Source organism: Mobula birostris, chromosome 2 (assembly GCF_030028105.1).
Source record: "Mobula birostris isolate sMobBir1 chromosome 2, sMobBir1.hap1, whole genome shotgun sequence".
NCBI classification, from domain to species: domain Eukaryota; kingdom Metazoa; phylum Chordata; class Chondrichthyes; order Myliobatiformes; family Myliobatidae; genus Mobula; species Mobula birostris.
The window spans coordinates 197,296,833-197,323,736 of NC_092371.1; positions in this window are offsets into that span (position 1 = coordinate 197,296,833).

Below are 26,904 nucleotides of genomic sequence, written 5' to 3' on the forward strand. Positions count from 1 at the left end.
CTGTCTGAAGTCAGCATCATCGACAAGGGCATGTGGACAACCCTTCATCCAAAAGTCAATGACCAGCTCTTTTGTTTTACCAATATTGAGGGAAAATTGTTGTTATGACACTGTATCACTACATTTTCTATATCTTTCCTGGACTGACTCATCATTATTTGAGATATAGCTCATTATGTTGGTATCAGCAGCGAATTTGTAGTTAGAGAAGAATTTGGTCACATTGTCATAAATGTGCAGGGAGTAGAGTAAAGGCTGTGGACGCACCCTTGTGGGGTGTCAGCATTGAAGACACTGGCAGTATGGTGGAAGTTCCAGGTGTCAGGGTTGACCCTCAATTTTGAGGCTGTGCCCTCTAGTTCTGGATACCCACACCACAGGAAAATTGAGGGGAGACCTTTTAGAACAGAAGTAAGGAGGATTTTTTTTTTTTTAGACAAAGAGTGGTAAATCTGTGGAATGCTTTGCCACAGACTGCAGGCCAACCCTGTTGGTGTATCTAAGGCAGATGTCAATAGATTCCTGATTGGTCAGGCATCAAGGAATATGGTGAGAGGGCAGGTGTATGCAGCTGAATGGGATCCAGGATTAGCCATGATGAAATAGTGGGGCAGATTCGATGAGCTGAATGGCCTAATTCTGCTCCTATGTCTCATGGTCTTATAGGAATCATACTCTCCATATCCAACTTATCTAGTCCTTTCAATATTGTAAGGCTTCAATGAGATCCTCATTATTCTTCTAAATTCCAGTGAGTACAGGCCCAAAGCTGCCAAACACTCCTTATATGTTAACTCCTTCACTCTCAGGATCATCTTTCTGAACCTCCTCTGGACTCTCTCCAATGACAATGCATCCTTTCTGAGATAAGGGGCCCCAAAATTGTTGACAATACTCCAAGTGTGGCCTACTTATGTCTTATAGTCTTATAAAGCCTTCGCATTATCTTCTTGTTTTTATATTCTAATTCCCTTGAAATAAATTCCAAAATTGCATTTGCCTGCTTTATCACAGACCCATTCTGCGAATTAACCTCCTAGGAGCCCTGCACGAGGACTCCAAAGTCCCTTTGCACCTCTGATGTTTGAAACTTCTCCTCACTGAGATAATAGTCTGTGCTATTGTTCCTCATGCCAAAAGGCATTATCATACATTTCCCAGCACTGTATTCCATCTGCCACTTTTTTTTGCCCATTCTTCCAATTTGTCTAAGTCCTGCTGCAATCGCATTGCTTTCCCAGCACTACCTACCCCTCCACCTATTTTCGAATCATTTGCAAACTTTGCCACAAAGCCATCAGTTCCATTATCTAAATCATTGATAAACAATGTGAAAAGTAGTAGCCACAATACTAACCCTTGAAGTTGACTTAGTTGAAGTCACCAGCAATGATGAACAGAGCCTCAGGGTATCTCATTTCATGAATGTTGACCAAAGGGCATTGTTCCTTCAGTGCAAGCTTCATATTTGCTTGGGGTGGGATGTAGATTGGTCTATGGTTAGTGAAACTTAATTCTCATTCCATGAGGTATGGGCACCACTTCATCATTAGATAATCCAGACTTGGTGAGCAGGAATTTGCCAAGACCATCATGTTTGGACACCATGAGGTGTTGATTAGGAAGCAGTCAGCGGCTCCTCTAACTTTTCCCAAGGGCACTATACTGTCTATTCAGTGCATTGAGAAGTCAATGCACCAAATGGACCATACAATGTCCTAGGATAAATTAGAGACAGAGGTGTTTGCTTCTTAACACCTCTGTTGGGATGGTGTTATTTCTCAGGTGAAGCTGGTATATGTTACATATTGGTGAGATATAGTGCACAGCAGTCCATCAGCACTTTTTATGTAGGTCATTCTCACCCAGGAATCATATTATGCAAAGATTATTATTATTATGATTATGAGGACAAGCAGTCCCCTTTTATTGTCATTTAGTAATGCACGCATTAAGAAATGATAAAAATATTTTTCCAGAATGATATCACGAAAACACATGACAAACTGACTTAAAAACTAACAAAAAACACATAATTATAACATATAGTTACAACAGTGCAAAGCAATACCGTAATTTGATAAGAACAGACCATGGCACAGTAAAAATCTCAAAGTCTCTCGAAAGTCCCATCATCTCACGTAGACAGTAAACCTCCAGCACCGCCAACTTGCCGGTGCAGCATCGTGGAAGCATCCGACCACAGTCTGTCTCCGAGTCCACCCAAAAAACTCCGAGCCTCCGACCACCTACTCGACACCGAGCACCGAGCTCCATCTCTGCCGAGCGTTTCGACCCCGGCCCCGGCAACAGGCGATACGCAAAGCCGAGGATTTGGGGTCTTCCCCTCCGGAGATTCTCGATTGCACAGTAACAACAGCAGCGAAGCAGGCATTTCAGAAGTTACTCCAGATGTTCCTCTGCATTTCTCTCGGCTGTCCCCATCAAATCCGGATTGTGCACGACCCCCTTAGTTACACATATCGATATTCATTTGGAACGGCCGCTCGTGCTGCGTCGCGCCATCTTCTCCTCCCTCCTTAAGATACAAATTAAACAATAGATAAGGATTACTATATAGAGCTTACATGTAAGTTTATGTAACCCTCCGGTTCGACTAGCAGCTTAATCTAGGGGAAGGCAGCCTCCGGCCTGGCCAAACTTGAGAAATCTTGTTTGGGTGGATGTTGTGTGATGTGTTCCCCTGTTACAGATCAGTACCGAGAAATAACAAACTGTACACAATATGCAATTAAACGATTGAGCTTTATAATTCTAAATTTGACTATAGGTTGGCAAAGAAACAAAAAAGAAAGAAAAATGGGCTTATTCTCATGAAACAGTCCAATGCTCAATGTTGGAGCTCACTGCTTTCCCGTCTGTTCATTCTCCATCGATTTTCCCCTTGGGCATCGACTCCTGACCCCATTCCAAGTCCACTCTGTCCTGCAGTCTACGACTTCCCTGTTCTGGCATCTTCTCTCTCCATCTTCCGCTGAACAAAAGACCACGAAACCTACATTTGCGTACACAAGAAAGAAGAACATCTCCCCTCATTGGCCAGCGCACATTCCAAAGCCCCTGTTATCTCTAGTCATAACCCAAACACTGCGCTACAGAGAAACCATTACATCAGCATGAAACATTACAGAGCGTTACACTCACTGAACAATTGTCTGATCCCATCTATCCATATAAAGTTTTTACTTGATACCCATTTTAGTCTGAGCACCTGTTTAGGACGCTTGGATACTGCCAATGCAGTAGCAAGAAAAATTTATTTTACTCTTTTCAGTGTGAATATCTTGCTTCCATTCCTGTGGTGTAGTGAGAAATAAAGCACATATAGTAACACTCTGATCACTCAGCATTCTTGGGACTTCAGTGGTGCCAGATCAGCAGATTTTCTAAACTATTAGATGTTAATAGCACAACACATTTTTAATTAATGTTATTAGATGTTATCCAGTATTATAATACATTTTCTAGTGAACTAAATAAGGTTAAACAGTGCTCGAAACTGGGATCCCAGTGACTTGAAAGGGAGTATGGGGCAAGTTTCTTAACAAACTGAAAGGTGTGTCATCAGCATCATCATTCAGATACACGAATCAGTGATTTTCTGGAGTTTTACCGATCATTTATATAGATTTGGTGAGTAGTGCATTGAAAAACACTAGGAAACATAGTGAGCTTCAAAACACGTGCTAACTCTTTTTGCTATACACGAACAACACACCAGCTGTCCTATGTTGCCCCTACGTGCCATTTTATACACTCATAGTTGCACAGCACAGAACTGGCCCTTCAGCCCAACTTGACCATGCTGACTAATTTCCTACTCAAGCTAGTCAGATAGTGAACTTAAAGGGGTACGAGAAGTAGGGACTCAATGAATTTAAAGAGAAAGTAACACCTTAGTGCATTAACACACACAGATATCCAGAGGGAGTTAGATATGGCCCTTGTGGCTACAGGGATCAGGGGGTACGGAGGGAATGCTGGGGCGGGGTTCTGAGTTGGATGATCAGCCATGATCATAATAAATAGCGGTGCAGGCTCGAAGGGCTGAATGGCCTACTCCTGCACCTATTTTCTATGTTTCTATGTTTCTCTCCTTGGAATTCACTGCTTATACGGACCTTACTTTGCAGTTTCTTAAGGCAGCTTTTTTTTTGTGCCAGTCCACGGCTCACATGATTTATCATGTTGACTTTCACTTCCCACAGTCATTAAATATCCCCTATATACCTTAATGACAAATAAATGGAATCAGCTGCAAACCCTTTTCAGCTAAACACTTGCATACTGATTTCCCTAGCCTCTATACAAATTGCTTACCTTGAGCATTTTCTGTTCTCAAAGTCGACTAGTACATCACATTTTGGTCATGTCAGCATATACATCTGATTTAGTGATGTTCTTACACGAGGGGTAATAAAGTTGGGTTTGTCTGTGACAACCATATCCTGAAAATAAATGAACAGAACAACTTCTGCCTAGTTCTGAAAGCTTGCACTTGTGTAAAGAAATTGCACTTTATGAATTACTTTGATTCATTAGCTTGGCTTTAAGCTTGCATGTTAAGGATAGTTGTTATCTTCCCTAGGGGTTAAAACATATTGCTCTTTTAAATCGACACCAATGTTATGGTTACTCTTACATAAGTTAAACAATTTGCATCAGGCTCTCCTGTGTGCTTCTAATTTATTTTTTATGAATCCAGCCATTGGTACCATTCTGTCTAGCTCACAATTAATTTTGTTTCTTGTTTTGCTTAAAAACACTAATACTTGTAAATGCATGGATATTGAAGTTTAGTGCTCAAGACCTAATGCGATTCTGTGTATTTAATAACTTGATTAATTAAATCAGAAACTTGTCACTTAGTCTGTGGCCTAAGAAGTCACCAAAGATACAGTGCCAATGCTAGTCTTTCATCTGAATCCTGGCAAAAAGATAGGTGAGTTTATGGCATAAATAGAAATAAATAGCCATAACCTAATAACCGATATCAAGATATAATTGCAATTTGACCAAGGATTGGTGGTGAAATTTCGAAGTATTTGATACTTTGGAAGGATAGGCAGAGGAAAAGGAGGAGGAGTAGGTCTAATAATGAAGGATGTGTCCCCTACAGTGATGAATTGGCTTAAAAGCTCAATGTAAAATTAATTTGAATGGAGATAATAAATAGTAAAATAGATGCAATATTCTAACAATAGGTACTTTATAAGTAGAGGATAAATCAAGAAATAGTGGGGACTTAAAAAAAAAAGGTACTGAAATAATCATGAGTTACTTCATTTATATTGATTGGACAAATCAAATTAGGAAGGGTTGTCTTGCTAATATTCTTCAATAATACATTCATGATGCTTTCTCAAAGCAATATGTTGAAGAACTAACTAGGACGCAGATTACCGTGTTCTAGATCTGATACAGAATATGGAACAGGATTAACTAATATGTTAAAGAAAGCCCTAGGTTCAAATTCAGTCTGAGGGAGCTCCAGAGCAAATTCACCACTGTAGTTGTCTCATTTTTCTTTTCTGCCTACCCTTTTAAAATGTCAATATCATGAAAATAGTACCTAAAATTTAAATAAATGCAATTACAAAGTTATGAGGATAGAATTGGCTAAAATGAAGAGGCAAAATAGACTCAAGTCTAGAATGACAGATGAGCAGTGACTGAGAAAAAGGTATTTTCCTATTTTTCAGCAAAGGTATGCTCTGATGAGGAAGAAAAGTCTTCAACAAGAAGAATGCACCATTTGTGGCTAACTAAGGAAAATAGGGATGGTATCAAATTCAACATAAGAGGCACATGAAAGTAAATAAAACACTGAATACAGATCGTGGAAACCTGAAATAAAACAACAAAATGGTGGAAGTACCCAACGGATCAGTTGGTATCTTTGGAAAGAGAGAGAAACAATTTATGCTTCAGATTTGAGATCATTCAATAGAACTAGGATGGAAAGATTTTTGTTCAAATTGGTTTTCAAAGAAAGAGAAGATGGGGAAGAGATGGCTAGGACAAAGGGGAATGTCCTTGAGACCAAATGACTTAATGTGGCAGTTTGAAACTGCAATGATTAATGGGAGGTCAAATGTTTGGATTTTATTTTCAGAAGGGAACTAAAAATACTTTAAAAATAAAGAGGGAGAGCCTTACATGGCAGAATAAACTAAAGTTTTGTAACCTTAGCATAAACTGTAAAGGAATAGAGGAATAAATGTAAATATTGGTCCTTTAGAAGATCAAACTGTTGAATTAATAATGACAGCTATGTTGTGTACACACATCTATTGATGCTTCTGGACACATCTTCAGTGATGTTCCTGGAATCATCGGGTGTTTCGGGTCTTTCAACATCATACAACCTCCTCCAGGTGACCCAGCCAGGGCTGATCAGACCCCAGCTTGTGTCCAGGTGGCTAGCTACTTATGAGTCCATGGCTCCCCTCTTTTGAGCCACAGCCATCTTGAGGCCCTCTCTGCCACATTGGTGGTACTGTGGATGGCTCTCCTCTTCCTCTCTCCCTCGATGCCCAAAATGCTGAAGGCTCTAACTAAAGAATGGGCTATGAATAGCCGTTCAGCTGCGATACTGACAATAATTGTTGTCATGGCTTGCAGCTTCCTATCAACCCCTCCCTTTGCCGTTGCCTCCAGAATTTGGTTAACATCTTCATCAAACTGCATCCACAGTGAAGTCATGTTAGCTGCAGGCCATTTGATCCGCCTCCTGTTAGACTTCATGTTAGAGGGATTAGTTTGCAACACTTGGAGGTTCCAGGCACTATGGGGTGACTCCGGGCCTGGCCCCTCCTTCGTCTCACCAGGTTGGACACCTGCGCGTTGTGCTGCTCCTGCTCCCGCCAAGCACTTCATCCTCGCTTGGTGGATCTTCAAGAAATGGGAGAGATTCTAAAACATTATTTTGGCCCAGTCTTCACACTAGAAGACACCAAAAGAATTCCAAGAGCAATAGCTACTATAGAAAGGGAAGAATTTAAAGTAATGTCCATTACAATAGAAAAAATGTCCAGCAAATTAATAGGGCTAAAGTCCAGCAAATTGATAGAGGCTAAAGTCCAACAAATCCTCTAGACCCGAAGACATGTACCCAGGGATTCAAAAGGAAACAGCTTTGGAAGTAATGAATATGTATGTTGCAGTCTGGCCAGATTTCCTGGATTCTGGTGAGGATGCTGAAGATTGGAAAAACACAACTGCAATGTCTCTATTCTAGTTGGCAGGGAGAAAGAAATCGGAAATCTAAGACCAGTTGGCCTCATGTTTAATGTTATTAAAGAAGAACAGCTGGGCACTTAGAAAATCAAAATGCAATAGGCAAAGTCAACTGGATTTATAAAATTGAAATAGTAATTAAAAAATGTTTGATTTCTCCAAGAAAATAACAAACACGATAGATAAAAAAGAAATAAGTAATCGTAACTGAATTTCCAAAACACATTTAAAAAGATATTGCTCAGCTTAGGAGTCCACTACTGGAATGGATAGGGAAGTGGCCAGGTAACAGGAAACTGAGTATCATAATAATTTTAGATTGATAATCAGTATTCAGAAGGGTGACACTGCGGTCATACTAGACCATTGGCTATTTATAATCCATGTTGATGATTAGGATGAAGGGACTGAGTGCACTGTAGCCGTGTTTGCTTATGATGCAAAAGTTGGTGATTTAGCAGGTTTTGAGGAGGATATGAAGAGTATGAACATAAGACCATAAGACAAAGGAGCAGAAGTTAGCCATTTGGCCCATCGAGTCTGCTCCGCCATTTTATCATGAGCTGATCCATTCTCCCATTTAGTCCCACTCCCCCTCCTTCTCACCATAACCTTTGATGCCCTGGCTACTCAGATACCTATCAGTCTCTGCCTTAAGTACACCCAATGACTTGGCCTCCACTGCCACCTGTGGCAACAAATTCCATTGATTCATCACCCTCTGGCTAAAAAATTTCTTCGCATTTCTGTTCTGAATTGGTGCCCTTCAATCCTTAGGTCATGCCCTCTCGTACTAGACTCCCCCCATTATGAGAAACAACTTTGCCACATCCACTCTTTCCATGCCTTTCAACATTCAAAATGTTTCTATGAGGTCTCCCCTCGTTCTTCTAAACTCCAAGGAATATAGTCCAAGAGCAGACAAATGTTCCTCATATGTTAACCCTCCCACTCCCAGAATCATTCTAGTGAATCTTCTCTGTACCCTCTCCAACGTCAGCGCATCCTTTCTTAAATAAGGAGACCAAAACTGCCCACAGTACTCCAAGTGAGGTCTCACCAGTGCCTTATAGAGCCTCAACATCACATCCCTGCTCCTATACTCTATTCCTCTAGAAATGAAATGAACAGGCATATAGATAGATTATATGAACGGCAGATGGAGGATAATATGAGCAACTACTAAGTTATCAGTTGTAGAAGGAAGAATAAAAAAAAACAGAAATAAAACTAGCTCTGGTGCAAAGGGACCTAGGCATCCTCGTACATTAAAGACAGCTACAACAAGTAATGAGGAAGAAAATGCAATGTTGTCCTCTGGAGGGCTATGGAGTACTAACAGGTACTGGTGAGATTGTAGCTGGAATGCTGTGTACAATTTTGGTCTCCATGCCTAAGGTAGAATGTGCAGAGAATGTCATGGCCCAGTCCATGAAGTCTGTATTCCGGTTCATGGTCCGGTCCATTGACCGTTGCTCCAGGTTTTCCTGTCTACCCTGTTTCTGTTCTTGTTGAGCTCTAATTGATGCAGTTGATGCTCGTTGGAGCTGGCTGCATAAATACCTTCAGAGACCAGGGCGTGACTGCTGGATTGTTCTTGTCCTTACTCCTTGTATTTCTTCCTCTGCCTTCTGTTTCCTCGTCTGAAGCCTTGCCTTGCCTTGCCTTGCCTTGCCTTGCCTTGCCTTGCCTTGCCTTGCCTTGCCTTGCCTTGCCTTGCCTTGCCTTGCCTTGCCTTGCCTTGCCTTGCCAGTAACTCTTGCTTCACCTGAAGTTCTTGTTTTGCCTTGCATTGCCTGAAGCCTTGCCTGGTCTTGCTGGTAACTGTCGCCTCGTCTCGCCCTCAGTCTTGTCCTGGAGCCACTCAGTACCTAGCTCCATCCCTGTCCCTTGCCTCCACCGGGTAAGTCAGGCTGTCTTGCCATTACCTGCCGTTGGTTCTGTCCCTTCCTGTCCCTTGCCTCCGTCGGGTAAGCCAGGCCGTCTTGCCATTACCTGCGGTTGGTTCTGTCCCTTCGTCGGGTGGTGATCCGCGCCCTGCCCAGGAGGAGCCTACCTAGCCTCAAGCCTGAAGACCCCCGCCTCCTGCCTAGCCTCAAGCCTGAAGACTCCAGCCTCCTGCCAAGCCTCGCCTCAAGTCTCTAGCCTCTAGCCTCAAGCCTGAAGACTCCAGCCTCCTGCCTCCTGCCAAGCCTCGCCTCAGATCTCTAGCCTCAAGCCTCTTATCTCAAGCCTGAAGACTCCAGCCTCCTGCCTCCAACCAAGCCTTGCCTCTAGCCTCAAACCTGAAGATTCCTGCCTCGTCCTGCCTGCCTGCCAAACCTTGTCCTGGGGTCCGAGCCAGAGGCAAGACCCAGGTACTGGGTCCTTGTCCAGTCTCTGGCTCGGAGTCCAAGCCCGGGCTCCTAGCTCTCTTCCCCAGTCCTGTTCCGGGTTCCCGGTTTTTGTGTCCAAGTCCTTGCTCTCACCCTGTATCCTAGTCCTGTCCCTAGTACTTCAGTGTCTGTGTCTTGCACTTAGGTCCGTTCCCAGCCACCGCCTTATGACAGAGAAGGCTGATTTCTGTGAAGCTAGAGTTGATGTATGAACAGCAGTTCAATAGGTTGGGCCTATACTTACTGAAATGTTTTTAGGAATTGTTCTGCAGTTGTAAACTTTACGGATAACATAATCATGGGTAAACTAAAATGAGAACCAGTCTTCAGGAAATAAAACCAGTACACAATTTAACTTACAAATAATACATTGTGGCTAGTGAAACCATTCAATGGTGTGGGACATTCTCATTCTGTCCCATTGACACTAAATAGGAAAAGACAACACTTGAATGTTGTTGAAGTCTATCCACGCCATTTAAGGCACAGTTCAGAACGGATCTGTTTTGTCACTTAACTTTCTGGTTAGTTATATATTCATGGAACTATCCTTTGATCTTTCGTGTCTAGAGTTTGTACTGAGGCTTTTGGAACAGACCCCAGTATTGAATAGTCAAAAGGGTTCTATTCATTGGGATGAGCTGCTTTTGTAAATATGTAATTCTTTTAAATTTACCAGACCACATTCTAAATGTTACAGTTAAGTAGGTGATCATAGCAATTAAACCCTGAAGAAAAATCTGGAACTGGAGTCCCTAAGTCAGTCCTACATTGAGTTCAACCCTAAGTGGCAAATCCTGCAATACTGCTGGTGCCAAACTGTATCAGTCTCTGTCATTCCTTTGGATTCATCAGTTGCATGGAGATGAGCAGTCTGCTACACGGGCAACAGTTTACTTTCCATATCATACTACACTGGTTTGTGTATCATTTATACAGCTGGGATGCAACATCCATGGTTGATCCCAACCATTGGAAGGCCTCGGGAGTGGAAGTTTTCTGTAGTAGGTGAGTCTAGGACCAGGGGCCACAGCTTCAGCATAGAGGGACATCCATTTAGAACAGAGATGGGGAGGGATTTCTTTAGCCAGAGGGTGGTGAATCTGTGGAATTCATTGCCACAAATGGGTGTGGAGGCCAAGTCATTAAGTATAACTAAAGTGGAGGTTGATAGATTCTTGATTAGTCAGGGTGTCAGAGGTTATAGAAAGAAGGCAGGAAAATGGGGTTGAGAAAGATAAATCAGCAATGATGGAATGGTGGAGCAGAATCGATGGGCCAAGTGGCCTAATTCCACTACTATGTCTTTTAGTCTTTATATAACATGCCACATGCCCTATATTTATGTCATACACACATTATACCCAACATGATAGAAAGAAACTTCTAATAGCAATTGTATACTCTGTCACTCAGAAATAGTGTGAATGAAGACTTGCTTTGGCTTTTCTGTGTTGTTCACACTGTTCTCTCGTTTCACAGCTGCCTACCCCTGCTTCTTTTATTCATGTTCTTCCTTGAAAAGAAAACAAGTTGATCCAGACTTTAATTCAAAGTGGATTTACAGCATTAGAGAAAATATATACAAACTTTTTGAATCCAACCGACTTCTTAGTGGTTTGATTGTAACAACACAACTAGGAGAATGTTTTGAATAATTAATTAATAAATACCATAGTAAATATAGTTCAGATTCCATGTAGAAGCGATGAATATATTTCCTGGAAACTAATTCCCATGACCTATACAAAGGCCAAATTATCTTCCTGACATTTCTAAGACTAAACTACGAACTCAGACTTGTCGGAACATAACATTTAGAAATTCAATGACATGAAACAAGACCAGAAAACATAGGAGCAGAATTAGGTCATTCGGCCCATTGAAACTGCTCCGCCATTTGATCATGTCTGATCCATTTCCCTCTCAGCACCATTATCCTGTCTTCAGGCTGTAACCTTTCACACCATAATCTTTCACACCCTGACTTATCAAGAATCTATTAACCTCCACCTTAAATACACACAATGACCTGGCCTCCACAGCAGCCTGTGACAATGAATAACACAGATCCACCACTAAAGCAATTCCATTCTGTCATAAACAACAGGAATTCTGCAGATGCTGGAAATTCAAGCAACACACATCAAAGTTGCTGGTGAACGCAGCAGGCCAGGCAGCATCTCTAGGAAGAGGTACAGTCAACATTTCAGGCTGAGACCCTTTGTCAGGACTAACTGAAGGAAGAGCTAGTAAGAGATTTGAAAGTGGGGGGGGGGAGGGGGAGATCCGAAATGATAGGAGAAGACAGGAGGGGGAGGGATGGAGCCAAGAGCTGGACAGGTGATTGGCAAAAGGGATATGAGAGAATCATGCGACAGGCGGCCCAGGGAGAAAGACAAGGGGGGGTGAACAGAAATTGGCCAAGGGGTATAGTCAGAGGGACAGAGGGAGAAAAAGGAGAGTGAGAGAAAGAATGTGTGTATAAAAATAAATAATGGATGGGGTACGAGGGCGAGGTGGGGCATTAGCGGACGTTAGAGAAGTCAGTGTTAATGTCATCAGGTTGGAGGCTACCCAGACTGGATATAAGGTGTTGTTCCTCCAACCTGAGTGTGTCCCACTTTCAAATCTCTTACTAACTCTTCCTTCAGTTAGTCCTGACGAAGGGTCTCGGCCCGAAACATCGACTGTACCTCTTCCTAGAGATGCTGCCTGGCCTGCTGCGTTCACCATTCCATCATAGTACTAAATGGTTGTCCCTATATTCTGAGGATGTGCCCTCAGCTCCTAGACTCCACCACTACAGGAAACACCCTCTCCACATCAACTCAATCAAAGCCTTTCAACATTCGATGAGTTTCAATGAGCTCTGCCCTCATTCTTCTAAATTCCAGTGAGTACAGGCCCAGAGGAATCAAATGCTCCTCATATGATAAACCTTTCATTTCTTACATGATAATTCTTTACTTCACCCCTCCCCCAAGTTTCACCTATCACCTACCACCTTGTACTTCTTCCTCTCCTCCTCCTACCTTACTGCTCTGACTTTTCAACTTTTTTTTCCATCCCTCATGAAGGGTCTCAGCCTGAAACGTTGACTGTTCATTCTTTTCCACAGGGCCTAGCCTGCTGAGTTCCTCCAGCATTTTGTGTGTGTTGCTTTCAATCCCAGAAACTCCTTTGAACCCTCTCCAACATCAGCACATCCTTTCTTAGATAAAGGACTAAAACTTGGGGATCTTGGGGCTCTGGAGACAGGCGGATCGAAGGTCAGTGTCATGGCAGGAGATCCATATGTCATCTGGGGAGTCGAAAGATCTACCCAGAGACCCGAGATCTTTGGGGACAGAGCTCGAGAAAAGTGACACAACAGACTTTTAACATCGTAAACCAGTGAGTTGTTTGTTATGTCTGCCCTCTAGCTGTGAAATGGAGATCTCTCCTTCTCCCTTATTAGAGAGAGAGAGAGAGAGAGAGCCTGTGGTATGTCGTATGCCAGGTGAACAACGTAGACTTTAGGGTAACTGCAAGTCTGTGCCTTTTTGCTCTTGCTTGAGTGCTTGGTGGCAGGTTCCAATGCTTTCTCTTTGCCGGTGAGGGGAGGGGGCATTGTTGCTTGTGCCGCTTATGCGCGGGAGGGAAGGAATTTGGGGGGGGGGGTACTTTGTTGTTCTAACATTTAACTGTCTTTCATTCTTTGGGGCACTCCCTGTTTTTGTGGATGGTTGCGAAGTAAAAGCATTTCAGGATGTATATTGTATACATTTCTCTGACATTAAATGTACCTTTGAAACTGCTTACAATACTCCAAGTGAGGCTTCACTAATGGCTTATAAAGAGTCAGCTTTGCATCATTATTTTTATATTCTAGTCCTTTTGAAATGAATGATAACATTGCAAGTGCCTTCATCACTAATGATTTAACCTACAAATGAACCTTTAGGGAATCCTGCAAGAGAACTCCCAAGTCCCTTTGCACCTCAGATTTTTGAATGTTCTCTCCATTGAGAAAATAGGCTTCCCTTTTGTTTCTTCTACCAAAGTGCATGACCATACACCTCATGAGACTGTATTCCATCTGCCACTTCTTTACTCATTCTCCTAATCTGTCTAAGTCATTCTGCAACTTCCAGACTTTATCAAAATTATCTCCCCCTATCTTTGTATCATCTGCAAATATGGCCACACTGCCAATAGTTATGGCATCTAAATCATTCACATTCAACATAAAAAGAATCAGACCCAACAGCAACCCATGGGGAACACCACCAGTCTCTGGCAACCAGTCAGAAAAGGCTCCCTTTTGTTCTCTTTCTTTGCCTCCTGCCAATCAGCCAATGGTCAATCCATGCTAGTATCTTTCCTGTAATACTATTGGCTTTTATCATGCTAAGCAGCCTCATGTGTGGCTTTCTCAAAATCCAAGTACACAATATTCATCCATTCTCCTTTGTCTACCCTGCTTGTTATTTCTTCAAAGAATTCCAACAGATTTGTCAGGCAGGGTAAGGAAGCCATAAGCTGTCTTGAGCATATTTTACCATGTGCCTCCAAGTACCCCGAAACGTCATCCTTAACAATCGACTCCAACATCTTCCTTACCACTGAGATCAGGATAACTGCCCTATAATTTTCTGCCTCCCTTCCTTCTTGATATCATTTTTCACCAGTAAGTTTTTCATCATCAGATAATTGTTCAAACCACTTTTAAGATTTTTCATGACATCTACTTCTTTCATTTTCTCAGGTGAAGCATCACAACTACCAACAAATCTTTGAAAGAAAATATGCCGTCTTCCATCATCTTCTGCCAATAATTTTAATATATGCCAATAAGACTATTCGTTTTTAATTTATCTTCATCAAAATTCTCATCATAATGAAAACCTCCACCTGGTCAAGATTCTGTCTCTAAGCAGAATCGGGGTCCAATTTTCAACCATGATGCAAACCAGTGACATGTGTTTGAGGTGGTAATTTTAAAGATTTACTGTATTTTTCCCCCTTCACAAAATTTGTATATAATACAATACGTGGCATGTTTTTACTATGGTTATTAGTTTCCTATCATGGTACAGCCTAAAGGTTTATCATTTTTTTTCAAACTGCCATTTACAATCAGAATGACAATTCACATTTCTAATTTTGTGACAGTTAACTGCTATACTGAAATACTAAGGGATAGGATAAAAGCTGAATTTTCCCTACCATTGCAATTACTTCAACCTATTCCAGAGTATTACCTTCTTCTAATTGTTTCACCTCTAGTTCATGGTTGCTGTACATTTTTCTTTAGAGATAATTCTTCATAAATGTTAGTTGTTAGTTGTTATGTTCGCTCTCAGTAAACAGATACTGGAAACATTTATAAACAATTTTAGCTGATCAAAATACAGTGAATAAACTCAAATGTGACTTGTTTCTATCTAAGACACTTTGAGGTAAAACGCAAGTGTGGATCTTTAATTCTATTTCCTTTACATTGATACAACTGTATTTTAGATCAGGATTTTTTTTTCAAAAGTTCAATTACATTGGAGAAAGTAATGAGATGGTTCAAATATGATGCATGCTGTCCTTCTAACTCAAAATAATTATATATCCATTGAACAGTTTATCATTCAACTTAATTAATTATCTCCTTTCACAATCAATAGAAATAATAAATTCTTAACCATATATAACCATATAACAATTACAGCACGGAAACAGGCCATCTCAGCCCTTCTAGTCCATGCCAAACTCTTACTCTCACCTAGTCCCACCAACCTGCACACAGCCCATAACCCTCCATTGCTTTCCTATCCATATAGTATCCAATTTAACTTTAAATGACAACATCGAACCTGCCTCAACCACTTCTGCTGGAAGCTCATTCCACACAGCTGCCACTCTCTGAGTAAAGAACTTCCCCCTCATGTTACCCCTAAACTTTGCCCTTTAACTCTCAACTCATGTCCTCTTGTTTGAATCTCCCCCACTCTCATTGGAAAAACGTCAACTCTATCTATCCTCCTCATAATTTTAAATACCTCTATCAAGTCCCCCCTCAACCCTCTATGCTCCATAGAATAACGACCCAACTTGTTCAACCTTTCTCTGTAATTTAGGAGATGAAATCCAGGTAACATTCTAGTAAATCTTCTCTGTACTCTCTCTATTTTGTTGACATCGTTCCTATAATTCGGTGACCAGGACTGTACACAGTTACTCTTTTTGAGTAACAAAACTTAAAGGCATCAAATATAATTCTTGCCAATTTTCTGAAGATCAAAATGTGAGTTTGTACATAGCTAGCGTTTGGTAGCACAGCAGAAGCTCTTAAAAATGATCTTTCTCACGTACGTCAAAGAAATTCACTAGAAAGCTCCTCCTTGCTGTGCATACTGAATTTGTTGATTTCTCATTTTGTGTGTGGCTGTAAGTCATAATTCTTGACTATATTATTAAGTCTCTAGGGAGCTGCAGCTCATAATGCAGTAGATTATCGGCTTTACCCCTTCTATATTTGTCTGCTTTTCTGACACCTGGATAAGAATCTATTGAACTATTTAAAAAATCTTTCATTTGTAACAGGTCTATATTTAGCAAAATAAACTAGTGTATGAAATCATCAGTAAATGTAACTTTTCTACTGAAAGAATGTATAAAATATTCATGAAAGGATATTTCCCAGTTAAACTTAAATATGAAGAGAACATATTAACTTGCATTGTTATGAACATATCAGATAGATTTTTTTTAATCAATTAATTTAATATAGTATTGTAAGAATGTGTCTTCTGTAGTACTCATACAATTCCCATTGAACACTTCCAAATTGAAAACTAAAAACGGGCATATTATTCAATGATACATTTATTATATGTAGTAGAAAATATCAACTATTACAAATGTTGAACAGAAAAGTTTATCAAATTAATAGCAAAAATGCTTTGTTTAAGTTTATGTGGCTGCAGATTTATTTGTTCTTAAAAAGTTATGCATTAGCCAGGACACCGTAAGTAATTCCCCTGCTCTTTCTTGGATGTTGCATCTGCTGAAAGGTCCCCTAGCTAACATCGCAGACACAGGACTACACAAGCAAAAAGGTAGCATTCTTTCATGATATCATTCAATTGTCAAATTAGTTCTTTGGATTTGTTAAAATTGGTCTTGAAACCACTTAAAAGCAAGTGTGCTACCTTTGAACCATAGCTGACAAATCAGAGAGTTAAACTTGGGCTTTGTAGATGATGAAAAGGCTCTGAAAGGTAAGATGCTGAACTGTATCACAGACCACACTACCCTTACCATGATCTTGCAGGGCTCGAGTGTACAGAATCAAGCTGGCCATTCGAAGTTCAAAGTATATTTATTATCAAAATATGTATACAACCTTGAGATTTGTTTCCTCACAGACAGCCACAAAAGAAAGAAACCCCAAAAGAACTATTACAAAACAACATCAAACAGCCAATGTGCAGAGAGAGGAAAAAACAAATAGTGCAAACAATGAAAGTAAGTAAATAGCATTCAGAACGGAAGTTTTACAAAAGACAAAATGGCATTGAGTCAGAGCCTACTGTTCCTGCCTGCCCTGCAGGACTGATCTCACTGACTCTCCAGACTCTGGACTCAAGTGGAATTCTATGGTGAGGCCTGAGTCTTTGAAATTCTGGTACTCTGCTCCTCCTACACCCTGAAAGGCTTTGACAGAAGACAAAGTTAGCTTTTGAGTTTTAGCTTCTGATGAAGTCTGTGAGAGACATCAACAAATGTTGTGTCTCTGATAAGTAAAGAAAATGTTAACAACCATACAATTGATCTAAATAAAGAAGCACTTTTGAAAGAAATTAAACACAAATATAATTAGACACCAAATCAAAACAAACTAATAAAAGGAACCTAACATGCCCCATACAGCCTAACCTGCAGGCCAAGAATCTTTATTGAAATCAATGGATATCGAATCACATGCTAGCTTTGACCTGTTGCAGGGTCAGAGTGGCAGCTCCCCAGCACTCTGCTGAGTGACCCTCATGAGGCTGAGGCTTGCATCATTTGTGGCAGCTTAGATTTGGCCATTTCACGACCAGGAAGGTTTGTCCTTTAATTACGTCATCAAAAAGAATGTTTCAAGGAAGATTGGGGAGAATGCCTCTCTCAGAAATGGAACAATAAAAATTAAGGCAACACACACAGAATATTGAAGGGTCCCCTGATCCTGTGCTTGCAATAAAAGTCTCAAACACGTGGGGATCACCCAGCAGAGTGCTGGGGAGCTGCCACTCTGATTCTGCAGCTGGTCAAAGCTGACATGTGAATGGATATCCACTGATTTCAACAGGGATTCTTGGGCTGCAGGTTAGGAGGTATGGGGTGTGTTAGGTTTCTTTTATTATTTTGTTTTGATTTATTGTTTTTAATTATTTTTGTGCTTTTCTTTCAAAAATGCTTCTTTGTTCTCATGTTTGCAATAAAAATGAAAATGGATGAGGAGCAAAAAGTCTCATTCTGAGGCAAACAAGCAGAGAAACACAGGAAAGACATTTTTATCCTTCCACACCTCAGCAAGTGTATGGAAAAGGAAGGCACAAGCATTAGAGCATAACTTACATTTTTATTTTATAATCAGGTTTAATCATTGTCTCTTATATCTTGTCACTTTGACTTACATCTACTAAAGTTCCTGTGTATCAATACCTTGTAGATTTGTTCTAAGCCCAACATATTGATGCAATTACAAAGAAAGCTACTATGTTTCATGAGGAGTTTGAGGTGATTTGGTATGTCATCCGAGGCTCTTGCAAAATTTCTATCGGTGTACTGTGGAGACCATTCTGATTGGTCGCATCACTATCTGGTATGGAAGCAGCATTGCACAGGATCGTAAAAAGCTGCAGAGGGTTATAAACTTGGCCAGTTTCATCATGGACACTACCTTCTCCATCATTGAGGGTATCTTCAAAAGCCAATGCCTGAAAATTGGTGGCATCCATGATTAAGGACCTCCATCACCCAGGACATACCCTCTTCTCATTACTACCATCAGGGAGGAGGCAGAGGAGCCTGAAGGCACATATTCAATGATTTAGGAACAGCTTATTCTACTCTCCCATTAGATTTCTAAACGGTCCATGAACTATTTTGCCTTCATTTTGAGCTACTTATCTTTTATATTTCTTAATGTAACTTTTAATATGTTAATGTATTTTACTGTACTGAGGCTGCAAAGCAAAACGATTCCTGCCATATATCAAAGATCATAAACCTGATTCTGATTCTGATTCTAATAGCCTAGAGAGGAATGACTTATCAACATGTCCTTCCAAAGCTCACTATCAGCAGTACTTAAAGTCTGTGATTTAAATACTTTCAGAAGTCCATATATTCTTTGTGAAAAATGGCAACATCCATTTCAATTCCATAGTTCTGTAATCCCCACAGATTCCATGTAATACATGGAATCTCCTCCACTATCACAGAAAGCAGTTTAAAGAAATTTGTCACATTCAAACCTATTTTAATCTACATCTTTTGTTTTAAATTAGGATCCATACTGTGTTGAATAAAAGGTTCCTGCATAGAACGTTACCACAAATGTTGTAAAAGCATTCAACTGAATCTAATTAAAATGAGGTATTACTGCAGTAAAAAAAATAATTATTTCAAAATTTAATGATGGTTAGGCTTTTTTTTAAGCTCAAATAAATTCAATGCAGTCTATGGCTCTATGAATATATTAGCAACCCTTGATGCATCACAGTTTTTTATTACCCATCTCTAGTTGCCCTTGAGATAGTCGAGTAGAGTCATCTTTCAGAACCACTGCAGTCCATCTAATGGAGGTACTCCTGCAGTGTTGTTATGCAAGGTAATCCACGACTTGCACTCAGGTATATTTGCAAGGTAGGGTGCTACATGACTTGGAGGGGTACTGCAGACAATTTTCTTCCTAATCATCTGCTGCCCTTGTCCTAAACAGTAAGGACTGCAGGTTAGGAAAGTACCGCCAGAGTCACCTGAGCAAATATCTGCATGCTGGAGGACATGAAAGTTTAGGGTGGTGCATGTGGCATCAATCAAATAGACTCCTTGTCCTAGATGGTGTCAAGCTCACCCTGCAGAATATTTCATCGTTCTCCTGACTTGATGCTGAAGGGACTTTGAAATATCGGAAGTAAGCCCATAAAAAGACATAGCCACATTGTCTATAGGGCCATCCAATTAAAAATATGGTCGCTAGAGACCCCCCGCTGCCCCAATGGGATACTGATAGCAGGGGACTTGGCAGTGCTAAGATTATTGAATATCAGTGCTGGTGATTAGACTCTTGTTGGAGATGTCGTTTATGTTACTTGCTGTTTATCGGCCGATGTTCAAAATGTTATCCAAGTCTTGCTGTGTGCAAGCTTGAGTTGTTTCATTTACTAAGGAGTCTCAAATGGAGTGCGACGTTGTGCAGTTTCAGCATGTGTGGCCACATGGGACCTTCTGATGGAAGGAAGATCTTGATAAAACAGCTAATGTCACTGCACTGGAACAGCTTGGCCTGAGGCACAGCTTGTTCTGGAACACAAAATGGATTTATAACAGGTTCTACCAAGAAGCCTTTACAGAATGATTTATCTTATGTTTATTAGTTCTGTGGTGTCTCCAGTACAGCAATTTCACACCCACTTTACTGCAATTCAAAAACCACCAATTTGCACACAGAAGTACATGGTTTATGAGGGGTAAGTTTCAGCTGTTCGGCTGAAACGCTTGCAGATGGCAAATGAAAATAAGGATGAGAGTTTGGCTGATCATTGTAACCACTTTTCTGATGCCCAACTATTCCCTGTAAATAGGAGAGCCTCCTTAAACAGCCAACTTTGATGGCACTTGCTAAATTCAAGTGTTTATAATGCAGAGTGTGGGTAATAAACTTATTGTAGCTGGAGCTAAGTTGCTCTTTGTGACTCCTAGAAGCATTATTTAAGGAAGCCTGTGGTATTTGTAATATGCTGTGCATACGCCTTTAAGAAATGTGGCATGTGTCCAAACCTGTCTGTTGCAAACGTGTTTCTTTGTGGACACTTCCAGAAGCTGTCCATTAAACATAAGCATTGTAAGAAATTATATTTTGTGGTACTGTATGTTCTTTTATAAATTACATACTTTTTGTGTATTTCATGGATACATTGGTGCATTTTGATGTCCACTGAATGGAGCATATTTCTGAAGAACAATAATGAAATCATGAATCTGTTCCTCTGATAAATCATTGTTGTAGTGTAAATTATTTTGTTTGGTAGTATACACGTATATTATTGAATGACAATAAGCTTGAACCTGAACTTGTAAATCCTTGCAATGGTAATGTTAGGTGTCTGAGCCTTTCCATGAACAAGTGTTCCTACTTTAGGCACAAAGCAGAAGAATGAATGAAAAACAGGGCAGATTATCTGTGAATCACGGAAAACCGCAGTCATTTCCAGTCTTGTGCTGTGACATCGTCTGAAAACCCATACCACCAACAAGTACCTTCAGGGTATAAGCACTTCTGGGAAGCCAGATAGAAAATTAATCTGTTTACAATAAAGAATTTGGAACAAGGACAGGCGCAATGTCCCTAGCAGCTCAATCAAAATGATTTAGGATGGGCTTTTCACCATACACTGTTCTCTTCAGCACTGCCTTGGCAATCTTGGTAAGTGGCAGGCCTTTAAAAGTCCCATGTTGAGCTACAATAATCTTGTTTTACCCAAAATGCAGAAAAGTTTTGACAGGTATTCGAAGGTACATTTAATTGGAGTTGACGACATTGAGAACAGCAAAGGAACATCTGGCGAAATCTCATCTGTATGGAGTAGTTAAGCATATTGCTGCATTAATAACTTCATTATAAATGGTATTTGGTGTCATTATTAAATTTTGAATATTTTCTTGGATTTGAGCTTTCATCAATCTATAATCACCTAGAGAATTACATGCATGTGGACAGTAGATGATATGAAAAGATTATTAAAAACAGGTTCAGGAAAAGATGATTTTACCCACTAATCAAATGCCAAATGTTATGTATTTAATATTTCAGAAATATTTGAGTAATATTGTAAATGCATTATTGTTTAAGCATTCTATATTTGTTTAAATAATTCATTATGCAAAAGCATGTGAATGGCACATGTCATTACACCACCATGTATTATGCATGTGTCTTGCAAAAAGTAAAAACAAAGTTCACATGCATTCCAGACTCCTTTGTCTTTCTTTCAATTAGCTTTATGTTTTGGGGTTACAAAGCATAACAGTGGTGATGAGGAAGCTTTAAACAAACTCAAGATGACTACCTACCTGTTTGAAGCCCAGCAAGTCAGTCCAGCTAAAAAAAGTGCAGTGAGACAAACAAGCTCAAAGAATTTGCAAGAGGAGAAGATGGTCAAATTTAAAAAAGGAAGAAAACAGACAAATTTGCGAGTTCATAAACAGTAAATACTAGGTGATAATAATAAGTAAAAGATACCTTTGCAAACCTTTCTGGAAGAAAATACTTCAGCACAGTAGACTTAACTACCTAGAGATGGAGATAGAAACATAGAAAACCTACAGCACAATACAGTGCCAAACATGACCTTACCTTAGAAATTACCTAGGATTAGCCATAGCCCTCTAATTTTTCTGAGTCCATGTACCTGTCCAGGAGTCTCTTAAAAGACCCTATCGTATTCGCCTCCACCACTGTTACCGGCAGCCCATTCCACACGCTCACCACCCTCTGCGTAAAAAACTTACCCCTGACATCTCCTCTGTACCTACTTCCAAGCACCTTAAAACTGTGCCCTCTCATGCTAGCCATTTCAGCCCTAAGAAGAAGCCTCTGACTATTCACATAATCAATGCCTCTCAACGTCTTATACACCTCTATCAGGTCACCTCTCATCCTCTGTCACTACAAAGAAAAAAGGCTGAGTTCACTCAACCTATTCTCATAAGGTATGCTCCCCAATCCAAGCAACACCTTTGTAAATCTCCTCTGCACCCTTTCTATAGTTTCTTCATCCTTCCTGTAGTGTGGTGAACAGAACTGAGCACAGTACTCCAAATGGGGTCTGACCAGGGTCCTATATAGCCTCAACATCACCTCTCTTTCTTAATATCTACATGCTCAAGCTTTTCAGTCCACTGTAAGTCATCCCTACAATCGCCAAGATCCTTTTCCACAGTGAATACTGAAGCAAAGTACTCATTAAAAACCTCTGCTATCTCCTCCAGTTGCATACACACTTTTTCACTGGAAGAAGAGTCCAAAGCGTTTCTCACCATAAATACTGACAAAGGGTTTTATCATTATCATAGGCTTATTTTTGGAGTAGCATCTGCATCTGCCCTCTGGCAGAAATCAATGAACCAGGTGCTGCAATGCTGTCCAGGCCCTCATTGTTACCTGGATGACATCATTGCTTCTGGTAATGATGACTAAAGCATCTCCAAAATCTCAAGATATTGTTAAAAAGGTAGGAAGGTTATGGGCTCAGAGCATAACGTAACAAGTGTGAATTTTTTAAACCAAGCATCACTTACTCTGGTCATACCATTGACACACAGGATTAGTGGGGGATTCCCCAAGGCCAAAGAACATGTCACAATTGTGGTCACCTTTTCATTTTGTAAATTACTATAACAGGTTCCTGCCAAATCTGGCTACTCATTTCTTTAGGTCGGGAAGAAATGACAATGGGCAATGAAGTGTCTTTCCAAAAGCCAAAGAAAATGGTGATGTCAGACACTGTAGTTACACATCATGATCCACACCATCCGGTGAAGCTTGCCTGTGATGCTTCGCCTTATGGTATCGGTGCAGTCACGTCACAGGCTGTGAATGATGGAAGCGAGCACCTCTTAGCCTTCGCATCACATTCCCTTACCGCTGCGGCTAAAAATTATACACAGATTCACAGAGGGGCCTTGCATCTGGTTTGCAGTGTACAACATTTCAACCTGTACTTGCATGGGAGAGGACTTACTCTCATCACTGCCCATCAGCCATTAGTGTCCATTTTCAATCCGCAGGAGGGTGTTTCACTAACAGCAGGGATGGGCTCTGATTCTTGAAAGACACAAAAACAAGAATGAAATCAAGAGGATGACTGATGCTGATGAATTGTTCTGTTTACCTTTGGAAAAGGAAATACTTGAAAAATTTACAAACGAGGACATTCCTCTTGACATACTGTCCCAAATCAAATTGGACGTTTCCCTATTACAGCAGAGATAATCCAAGGGGAAAATGGAAAAGCCCTCATACTGTCTCAGATCTACATGGCCACCCAAAATGGCCAGAATGTGCAATGGAAAGTCCAGTTCCCCCATTTTTACCAGCGCCAGGATGAACTTGCCCTTGTTGGGGTTGCCTTATGTGGGGAATTGAGAGTTGTACCATCCAAGCGGAGAGCTAAAATGCTGGAGGAACCACATGCCGGTCAACTAGGCGTGGTCAAAATGGAAGTGCTGGCTCAAAGCTTTGTCTGTGGACTGGGATAGATAAGATTGAGGAGCTTGCCATGCACTGTTTGGGATGCTAACATGTCCAGAGCTGTCAGAGCCACTTCCTGCAGTCCCGTGGTCAACCCCTACAACCACCCTGGAGGAGGCCCCAGAACCTGAGATTATTTCACAGCCACAAGTCTCACCTGCCAAGCAAAATGACCCCCTTTGTCAGGAAAGAACTTAACACACAAGAGTAAGAAATCCTCCACAGCAATCAAATCTTTTGGCCTGAATGGGACAATATAAAATATCCTATGCTGTGGATGTCTAGATAATAATTGTATTATATTGTGTACTGTATATATAAAGACATACAGTACTCTATAGAGCTCACAGTACCTGTGTGAGTTGAGTTGCATTCTATATTGAGTTGGAGTTTATAGATAAGCAAGGAGTATTGTGTATTTAGCAACGACCATGGACACCTTCACAGCGATTGCGCAACCACCAACTGCGACGCCAGCCTTGAACTCCAGGCCGGGTCTTTATGTGCTGCTATTGTGACTCCCGTCTCCCCTTTCCCCACCAATACTCTGCAATCCTGTCTCCCTCAGATCCCACCGTCAACTCCTGGGCCCTCGGAGGCTCCATCTTCCTCTCACCCCAACCCTCCCCTCTCCATTGACACACCCAGCCTCCCCCCTCCCCCCTCTGATCCCAGCTCTCATCCGTGCCGGGTCTTTACCATCCCCTCCGACCTTCAACTGTCGGAGGCAGAATGCTCTGTCCTCAGTAAGGGCCTCACGTTTGTCACCCTTCGCCCACACCTCAGCGAGTTCCGTGTTCGCCATGATGCGGAACTTTTCTTCCGCCGTCTCCGTCTCCGAGCCTACTTCTTCGGCAAGGACTCTTCCACCCCCACCGATGACCCCTTTTCCCATCTTCGACCCTCCTCTTCTCCATGGACGCCCCGCTCTGGTCTTCTGCCTGCTCTGGATCTCTTTATCGCAAATTGCCGACGGGACATCAACCGCCTCGACTTCACCGCACCTTGTCCCCATTCTAACCTCACTCCTTCGGAACGCTCTGCTCTCCACTCCCTCTGCACTAATCCTAACATTATTAAACCCGCCGATAAGGGGGGTGCTGTTGTAGTCTGGCGTACTGACCTCTACCTTGCCGAGGCACAGCGACAACTCGTGGATACCTCCTCTTATTTACCCCTCGATCGTGACCCCACTAAGGAGCACCAGGCCATTGTCTCCCACACCATCACCGACTTTATCCGCTCAGGGGATCTCCCATCCACTGCTATCAACCTTATAGTTCCCACACCCTGCACTTCCCGTTTCTACCTCCTACCCAAGATCCACAAACCTGCCTGTCCTGGCCAACCTATTGTCTCAGCTTGCTCCTGCCCCACCGAACTCGTTTCTGCATACCTCGACACAGTTTTATCACCCCTTGTTCAATCCCTTCCGACCTATGTTCGTGACACTTCTCACGCTCTTAAACCTTTCGATGATTTTAAGTTCCCTGGCCCCCACCGCTTTATTTTCACCATGGATATCCAGTCCTTATATACTTCCATCCCCCATCAGGAAGGTCTCAAAGCTCTACGCTTCTTTTTGGATTCCAGACCTAATCAGTTCCCCTCTACCACCACTCTGCTCCGTCTAGCAGAATTAGTCCTTACTCTTAATAATTTCTCCTTTGGCTCCTCCCACTTCCTCCAAACTAAAGGTGTAGCTATGGGCACCCGTATGGGTCCTAGCTATGCCTGACTTTTTGTTGGCTTTGTGGAACAATCTATGTTCCGTGCCTATTCTGGTATCTGTCCCCCACTTTTCCTTCGCTACATGGACGACTGCATTGGCGCTGCTTCCTGCACGCATGCAGAACTCGTTGACTTTATTAACTTTGCCTCCAACTTTCACCCTGCCCTCAAGTTTACCTGGTCCATTTCCGACACCTCCCTCCCCTTTCTAGATCTTTCTGTCTCTGGAGACAGCTTATCCACTGATGTCTACTATAAGCCTACTGACTCTCACAGCTATCTGGACTATTCCTCTTCTCACCCTGTCTCTTGCAAAAACGCCATCCCCTTCTCGCAATTCCTCCGTCTCCGCCGCATCTGCTCTCAGGATGAGGCTTTTCATTCTAGGACGAGGGAGATATCTTCCTTTTTTAAAGAAAGGGGCTTCCCTTCCTCCACTATCAACTCTGCTCTTAAACGCATTTCCCCCATTTCACGTACATCTGCTCTCACTCCATCCTCCCACCACCCCACTAGGAATAGGGTTCCCCTGGTCCTCACCTACCACCCCACCAGCCTCCGGGTCCAACATATTATTCTCCGTAACTTCCGCCACCTCCAACGGGATCCCACCACTAAGCACATCTTTCCCTCCCCCCCCTGCATTCCGCAGGGATCGCTCCCTACGCAACTCCCTTGTCCATTCGTCCCCCCCATCCCTCCCTACTGATCTCCCTCCTGGCACTTATCCGTGTAAGCGGAACAAGTGCTACACATGCCCTTACACTTCCTCCCTTACTACCATTCAGGGCCCCAAACAGTCCTTCCAGGTGAGGCAACACTTCACCTGTGAGTCGACTGGGGTGATATACTGCGTCCGGTGCTCCCGATGTGGCCTTTTATATATTGGCAAGACCCGACGCAGACTGGGAGACCACTTTGCTGAACATCTACACTCTGTCCGCCAGAGAAAGCAGGATCTCCCAGTGGCCACACATTTTAATTCCACATCCCATTCCCATTCTGACATGTCTATCCACGGCCTCCTGTACTGTA